Below are 7,500 nucleotides of genomic sequence, written 5' to 3'. Positions count from 1 at the left end.
AAATCATGAAATCAGTGGAACTATTTGGAAGATACTAAGGAAGAGTGGCAAAATTAGGTCTTCAGATGCTGAGGCGCAGTTGAAAAATCGGTCGGTCTTTGAATGTGAAGATATAAAGTGCCCACAGATAACAAAGGCATTTAAAAATGGTGGTGGTGACGACAGAGCTGGTGAATGTCAGAAATGGAATTATAACTAAAAGGTATAAAATACAGTGCCATAGGGATGAAACTTGAATGTTGGGAGGGCCCAGGCCAAAATAAAAATGACAGGTTTTGTAATAAAAACAGTTTTTAAAGCAAAATCTGCTAGTAGTGCCAAAATACTATTACTCAGCCTACTAATTCATCTACAGGTAATAAAAATCCAGTGCCCTGCAGGGAACCAGGGCAGTTTGGTTATTATAGGAGTCTTGCATGAGAATCTGTATAACACCTAGGAGAATCAGATAGTTGAACAAAACAATAGATAGAAAGTTTCTTTATAGATCTCATTTCTTTCCCACAAATAAATTCAGGATAGTGCTTTTTCGCCCTTTATGAATGCAAAGTATGGACTAGACACTAGTTAGTATGATGTTGTTAATCATATTTTACATAGGTGTTCAGGACCACTCAGATGAAAGTTTGTATAAAATAGTTCTGACTAGTCTGATCACGATATTGTCAATTACCTTCCTTTTTAAATTGATCTCTTGGCTTGGCTAACATAAAACCTCATCATCCATGAGGACTTATTAAGTGCTCACTTTCAAACTCAGTTTTATAAGCTACTTTAACAGAAAACTAAACAACAAAGAGTTCTTTGATTTAATTTATTCTTACATAACCATAATCATGCATAAAGTGTACATCTGTGTTCTCTGACTTAATAATTTCTCATTAAAAGTCCAAAACTAAAGTTTCTGTCTCATTAATCTGTGATTGAAAGAACCAGGACATTTGAGTTATTTTCTGCAACAGAACAGTACTTTTTTATAAATGAAAATGAAGATAGTGAATTAGAGAAACAGTGTATAAAGGAAAGTAGCTCAACTCAGCTTGGGAAGATGAGGACTTGATATAGCAAGAACACTTTACAGAGTATTAGAGACTTCAGTAAGGTCACCTCAGTATAGAATCCCATTTCCTAGGATTCCTGCTACTCACATACACAAATTAGCTTTGAGGCATGGTTGTTTTTCTTTCATAATGTATGTGATCGAGAAACATTTGAAAATGTAAAGCCTAAACCTAAGGCTGAGGAACAAGGCCATAGTCATAAAGTGTTGGGAACCAAAGCCAGGGACCCGCAGCCCATGAGGGGTAAGAACCAGGGTCAGGTACCTGCAGCCCACAAAGGGCAAATACAAGCAGGGCCAGAGGGGCCATAGCTCGGGAGGAGTGGAATCTATTGGAAGTAATGAGGCCTGAACCCAGGAGGGACAGAGGACACAGGCCTAAGCCCAAGAGAGGTAGAGATTGTTTGAGGTAAAGAGGCCCAAGCCCAGAATTAAATTAAAGGCACTGGGGTTGGAAGCTCCAACAATTGTGGAGACCGTTCCAGGTTTAGAAGCCCACTTTTATTGGAGTTGACACTGTGGCTGATGGCCCAGAAATGAGGGACTGACTGCATTGGACGATGGGGTTTAATATGCTATGATGTGTAACATCTGCAAGGCTTGTGCATGGCTATAAGGGGAGATGAGGAGACCACATAATTAGCCCTTAAGGTGATAAGCAGTGATACCTGTGTTAATGAGTATGTGATCTTGCTTGGGGAGTCCTGGGGCAGCCTCCCTTTTTTCCAAAAGCATAATTACCTCAAGAAATGGCAAGGGAGATGAAGGGGAGATTGTCCAAAGAAAATAAAAATAACAAGGGCAGAAGGAGGCTCCAGGGGCATCGCAGTCCCTGGGGCAGGACCCAGTTACAGTCTTCCTTTGCCATGGGTTTTTGCCTGGCTACAGTTTTTGGACTTACACTTGGCTAGGTACTTGTGCGTATGGCACAATGTCCCTAACTAGTCTGAACACAGTACTTGTGCATTCAAACTGTATGAAAAGTAAGATTGCAAACAGTGTATAAGTGCCAAAAATGGTGGTAACGTAGCTGGATAAGTGCCGTGAGGGTGAGAGGATTCTGCCCTAATATTCCAAAGAGTCCAAAATTTATTATTTTTAAAACTCATGAAGCTTTAAGCCAAAATTATCAAATGATTTTGGAAGGAGTCTACCTTATGACTGCTGAATACTTGCAATCAATGCATAAGAACTGCCATTTACTAGACCATAAATCCATCTCACCATCAGACCGTAAATCCATCTCACCTAGTATCCTGTGTCACACAGGGGCAGAGAGTGGATGCTGAAAGGGAGAGTGAAAAGGGTATGACTTGGGTTTTTCCCCTGTTCTTCTCCCACTTATAACCTCCAGCATTAAATATCCAGTTAGTTCTGATTCAGAAGCTATAAACCTAAGGGCTTTGTAACACCTTACAGTGTGAGCTTCACAAATGTTGATTCATATTAATGCTAGCTTGGATTCTGAGGCACTCATATCCTTAGTATAGAAACTTTCTCTGACTCACAGACCCTAAATCCTATGCTCAAATGCTACTGATGCACCTTTCCTCCAAGAATCTGTCCAATCCCTTTTTGAATCTGGTTAAACTGTCAGCTTCCAGAATTGACAATGAGTTCTTCACTTTAATTACATAATTGCCCATGTAGACATACCCAGTAACACACCTGAATAAACTCTGGTGCAGTTTGCCATACTACAGAGGAGCTGGTTGGGGCATGAGAGTACTTCAACATGGGGCTAGCCAGCAGGCAGCCGCCACACTGAAGCACCCTCATGCCCCATCAGTATCTACACATACATTGTGACAAAGTAAATAGCTGCACCCTAGGATAGTACTTGTGTTTGGCAGTACTATCCTATGGCAGAGTTAATTAGTTTACGCCATCCTAATACAACTGCATGTGTAGATGCTGACACTTTTCTGCAGAGCTAATTAGGCAATTCTGCAGTAAGCATCACATGCAGATATGGACACTATGAAAAAAAATTCCTTGTGTTAGTTTCTAATTTACTACCTATTAGTTTGATCATATGACCTCTAGTTCCTGTATTGTGAGAGACAGTAAATGTAGTAATAGTTTATTTAACTTTCACCAAAACAATACAACAAAATGACCAATAAAATTATATGTATAAAATTAAATAACATTTATATAAATAATTTTTACTAAGAGCATACAAGATTATCCATTGTACCAGAAACAGAACATGATGTATAATTATCGAAAAGAAGAGGTAAAATGGAGCAATGAATGATAAAACCAAACAAGAAAATTCAACTTGATTTTGGCCCTTATTCTTTCTGCAAGTGCGAATGCACCTAAGGAGTATAAGACAGGCTCCAACGTGTTAGAAAGGAGCCAGATTTTTTTCATGCATCAGCCCAGTACTTAGTTTTTCCCATTACTGGAGAGATCCAGTTCCCTCTTATTTCTTCAAAGAACATAGAAGACCACAGATTATGATTCAAGTTATTAATCTCATTCTTCTTACAAGAGCATGTTCTATCCAAATATGGAATCTAACATCATCTACCCATGACAACTGCAGATCTCATTAGCATGAATCTCAATTGTAACAGGGGCTCAAGAATGCCCTGTTACTTACACGGGTGGTAAACAAACACAGGGAACCTCAGAAACTGGGAACTGCTTACTAGGAGACTGGAGAGACTGAGCAGCATAGGACTGGCACATTGCAGACACTCAGAGCAGACAGGCAATGGGGTAAAGCAGGCAGTGTAGCAGGGCTTGCTGCAATGATAGCAAGGAGATTGAGCTCAGGATGGAGAGAGGAGCTGCTGCTCCAGCAGGACCACATTATGAGAGGGCACAGGGAAGGTGGCTGTGGAGATATAAACAGGCTGAGAGTAGGGAAGACTTCTCAGCTTGATGGGAAAGGAGAACTGAGTGAAAACAGTTGGTCAAGAGGACTTCACATAAGGAGACTATGATTATGAAAAGCTTGGTTTTGTTATGCTGCTAGAGGGCTAATGCTTTCTGCTATAGCCTAGGGGCTTGCCTTCTTGTTCAGAGTAAACTATGACTGAAAGGGTAGAGGAGGTCCCATTTTGGGTGCCTGTGGCATATGAGAGTTTGGGAGACCATGTGGGCAGATCTGGGGCCTGAGACTGCCTGCCCTTTTTTTTTCCTGAAGTGGCAAGGAACATTCTTGGGACCAGAAAGGGGAAGCCAGGACCCTAGAAGGGTGGACTGGGGCGGAAGGCCCACCAAGAGTTTAAGGGCCTAGGGGATTGAGGGGAGGCATCTCCCACACAGGAACCTTTTAGGGGTACAGAGGCCTGGAAAGTCTGTACCTTAATCTGGGGCCCAAAGGTCAGTGGAGATTCTAAAAGACACAGTCCAGGAAGAGCCCTGTGTTGAATGGAAGGGCTGAGGGCCAGTTGAGGCTCTTAAGGACATGGAAACCAAGAACTGGTCAGGGGCTGGGTGGGGGCAGAGTGCCTACCATGCAGAGAAAGTGGATGGGGGTGGAGTGCCTACTACACAGAGATCCTGGACTGGGGTTGAGGGCATACCCGACCAAGCTATCAGACTGGGACTGGGTACTCACAAAACTAAGTTATTAGACTCGCTGGCTCCAAGACTCACTGAATGGAGCTAGTGGACTGAATGGGGCCAATACCCTGACTGGACATTAATTGCCAACACCTGTGAGGCATGGACATGATTAGAAGGGATGTTGAAGGTGGCAAAATGGATCCATAAGATCTGGTCTTGCTAGTGCACTGATCGACAGTAGACCAGCAGCCATTTTAGGGGTCCTAGGCAGCCTCCCATTTCCCAAGTAACTCAATTTCACCAAGGTGTGGCAGGTGAGAAAACAGAGGAGACTAGGGATCCTGAGCAGTGATCCCGAGCTACATAGCTGCTAGGGATCTCCATCACAGCTCATCAATCCAGTGATGGTCTCTCATTTGTTTGTAGTTTTGCACTACAGACCAATTTGTTTACTAAACTTAAAATGGGGAAATTCAAGACAGTCTCACTGACAGCATATCTGTCTGCATGCTGGCCTCTTTAATTCTTAAATTTATATCGTGTTTTAAGTCCCAGATAAATATTGGGTCAGTTACTCTTAGTATGTTTCCCAGGTCATTTTTCTAAAGGAGAGTATAAAACTTCATTAGCAAACAAACCAGGGTTTATTTGGCTGCAGAAAGGCTCCTAAAATGCCCTTCTTGGGGTATCTGGTAGGTGTAAAAGATCTAACTTTCATCCAGTAATGTAGGGGTTCTTAATTGGGCTAAAGTGCTGACATTTATCAGTCTATTTTTAGAGCTCATGAGTTCCCTGGAATAGAATTAAGTAAAGATAAAAGCTGCCTTAAAAAGCAATTAGAATTTTTTTCAATTTTGGGTGGAACACAGGGTCAATACCCCAGAGATCTGCTCCAAACAATAAAACAGAATCTCCTTTGGATCTACAGACCCTTAGGGTTTCTGTAGACTTGTGAGAATGCTGCTCCAACATGCTGTAATTACAACACAAAGGAGCAGACTTGATTAATTGGGTCTTCTGGAGTATGCTACTTAATGCATTCCAGCAACCTCCTCATCTCATGTATTCAGCACCCTACACTTCAAAATGGTGGTGAGGGTGCTTTACCTAAAGCTCATTTGATGAGCTTTAGTAAAACACCCTTGCCACTATTTTGAACACTGAATACACAAGATTCTGGAGGTGCTTTAATTAGAGCAGCTTTCAGAACTGTTCTTATTAAAGCCCCCCCACACTTTTCCACCCCCAGAGCACATATAAAGATGCTGTTAGTGGTTCCAGAACTGCTCCTCTACCCATCTTAATGTAGATGAATAAAACTCCACCCACAGCTTGTTTTGCTCTCTAACACAGGGGTGGGCAGAATGGCAGATCCAGCCAGTAGTTGGACTCCATTTCCCAGCAGCCCCTGCCCACATGGCTGGGGCCAGCCTTCATGGAGAACTCAGCCACAGCTGCACTGTGATAGTGCAAGTTGGGGGTTGCCATGGAAACCAGCCCCAGCTGTGCTGGCAGGGCGGGTGGTAGGGCAGGGGGTGCTCCAGGGCCACTGAGATCTTGCAGCAGGGGCAGCTTGGTCTGGGGCCAGGGAAGAGTCATAATCTGCAGCCTGTATGCTCTGGGCAGGGGCACACATGTAGCGGATCACATCTCTGCCTCAGCTTCTTGCAGTGGTGACAGTATAGTCCTGAGCCGGGGCAGAGCTGTGATCCACTACCTGTGCACCCCTGCTTGGAGCATGCAAGCTGCAGATTGTGGCTCTGCCCTGGCTCCGGACCCGGACCAAGCTGTCCCCAGTCCAAGATCCCAGTGGCTTGGGAGCGGTCCCCTGCCCTGCCAGGTGCCCTGCCGGAACAGCTGGGGCTGGTCTCCATGGCAATCCCAGCCTTGTGCTATCACAGTGCAGCTGCCGCTGGTCTCCATGGAGACTGGCCCCAGCCACGTGGGCAGGGGCTGCTGAGAAATGGAGTTCACTACTGGCTGAATCTGGCCCATAGGCCGGACTTTGCCCACCCCTGCTCTAACATTTATATTTTTAATGTGTTTATTCCTTCTCAGATTTTTGCTCAAATATATTCCAAGGTATTTAAAGAAAGATACCACTTCTAATTCCTTTTCCTGTAAAAACCCATCCTATTCCCTCCTTTCATTTCCAAAGTCCATTTCTAAGCTATTTGAGTTGCAATACTGTTAAAAGGCATCTAATAACCTTTGAAGACCTATTTGGAATTATGACAAAATTAATGTATCTGCATAGAGAGAGAGAGAGATGGTCATTCAAAATTATGGGTGCATGGAACTGTTTCCCTGTTTGAACCTGTTTTAAATCATTCAATAATAAGTTGAAAAGTAATGGAGCAAGGAAACATCCTTGTCTTAGTTGGGAAACTATTGGGTGGGGCACCACCAATCCCATAACATACATTTGATTCTGTATTTAAATAGTCAGCGACAACTGATGGTACGAGAATTTTGTCTATTGAAGTTATTTCCAGTTTCTTTTATCATTTTAATCTGTCTATGGAGTCAAAGGCTTCCTTGAGATCTGTGAAGGCTACATACAGGTGATTTTGTCTTTTTGTCTTAACAGATGTAGCTGCCAGAGAATACAATGCGAAGCAATTTTCCATGCAGGAATAGCCTTCTCTAAAGCCAGCCTGCTCTTCTGCCAAAATTATTACTTTCAGAGAACCATGTCTGAAGGTGAAAAAGTAAGTATTTCCCAAGTATTTTGACAGGAATACTGGGGCAAAAAGACATGGGATCTCTTATCGCTTTTGAAAATTGGGACTATTATTTCCTTTCCAATACTTTCAATAAATTCCTTCAAAAATAATTATATTAAAATTTTTTGTCAGAATTGGGTACCACCAATCCATGAATTCCTTGAAGATTTGGGGGGGGGGGGGGGGGGG

At 42.9% G+C, this 7,500-nt stretch overlaps 1 long non-coding RNA gene across 1 annotated transcript in view; it reads left to right on the top strand.

Moving 5' to 3' along the window:
- Positions 1-3,102: 3,102 nt before the first annotated feature.
- Positions 3,103-7,500, top strand: part of LOC109296997 — a 4,736-nt gene continuing 338 nt past the window's right edge. Inside the window, exons 1-2 of the long non-coding RNA XR_002097133.1 lie at positions 3,103-3,116; positions 6,855-6,857. This is a non-coding gene — a long non-coding RNA (uncharacterized LOC109296997). The remainder of the gene's footprint in view (positions 3,117-6,854; positions 6,858-7,500) is intronic.

The sequence above is a fragment of the Gavialis gangeticus genome, unplaced genomic scaffold (assembly GCF_001723915.1).
Source record: "Gavialis gangeticus isolate Ggan-Ray unplaced genomic scaffold, GavGan_comp1, whole genome shotgun sequence".
Taxonomy (NCBI): Eukaryota; Metazoa; Chordata; order Crocodylia; family Gavialidae; genus Gavialis; species Gavialis gangeticus.
Note: the sequence above shows the minus strand (reverse complement) of the source record. Positions and strands in the feature narration are given on the sequence as shown.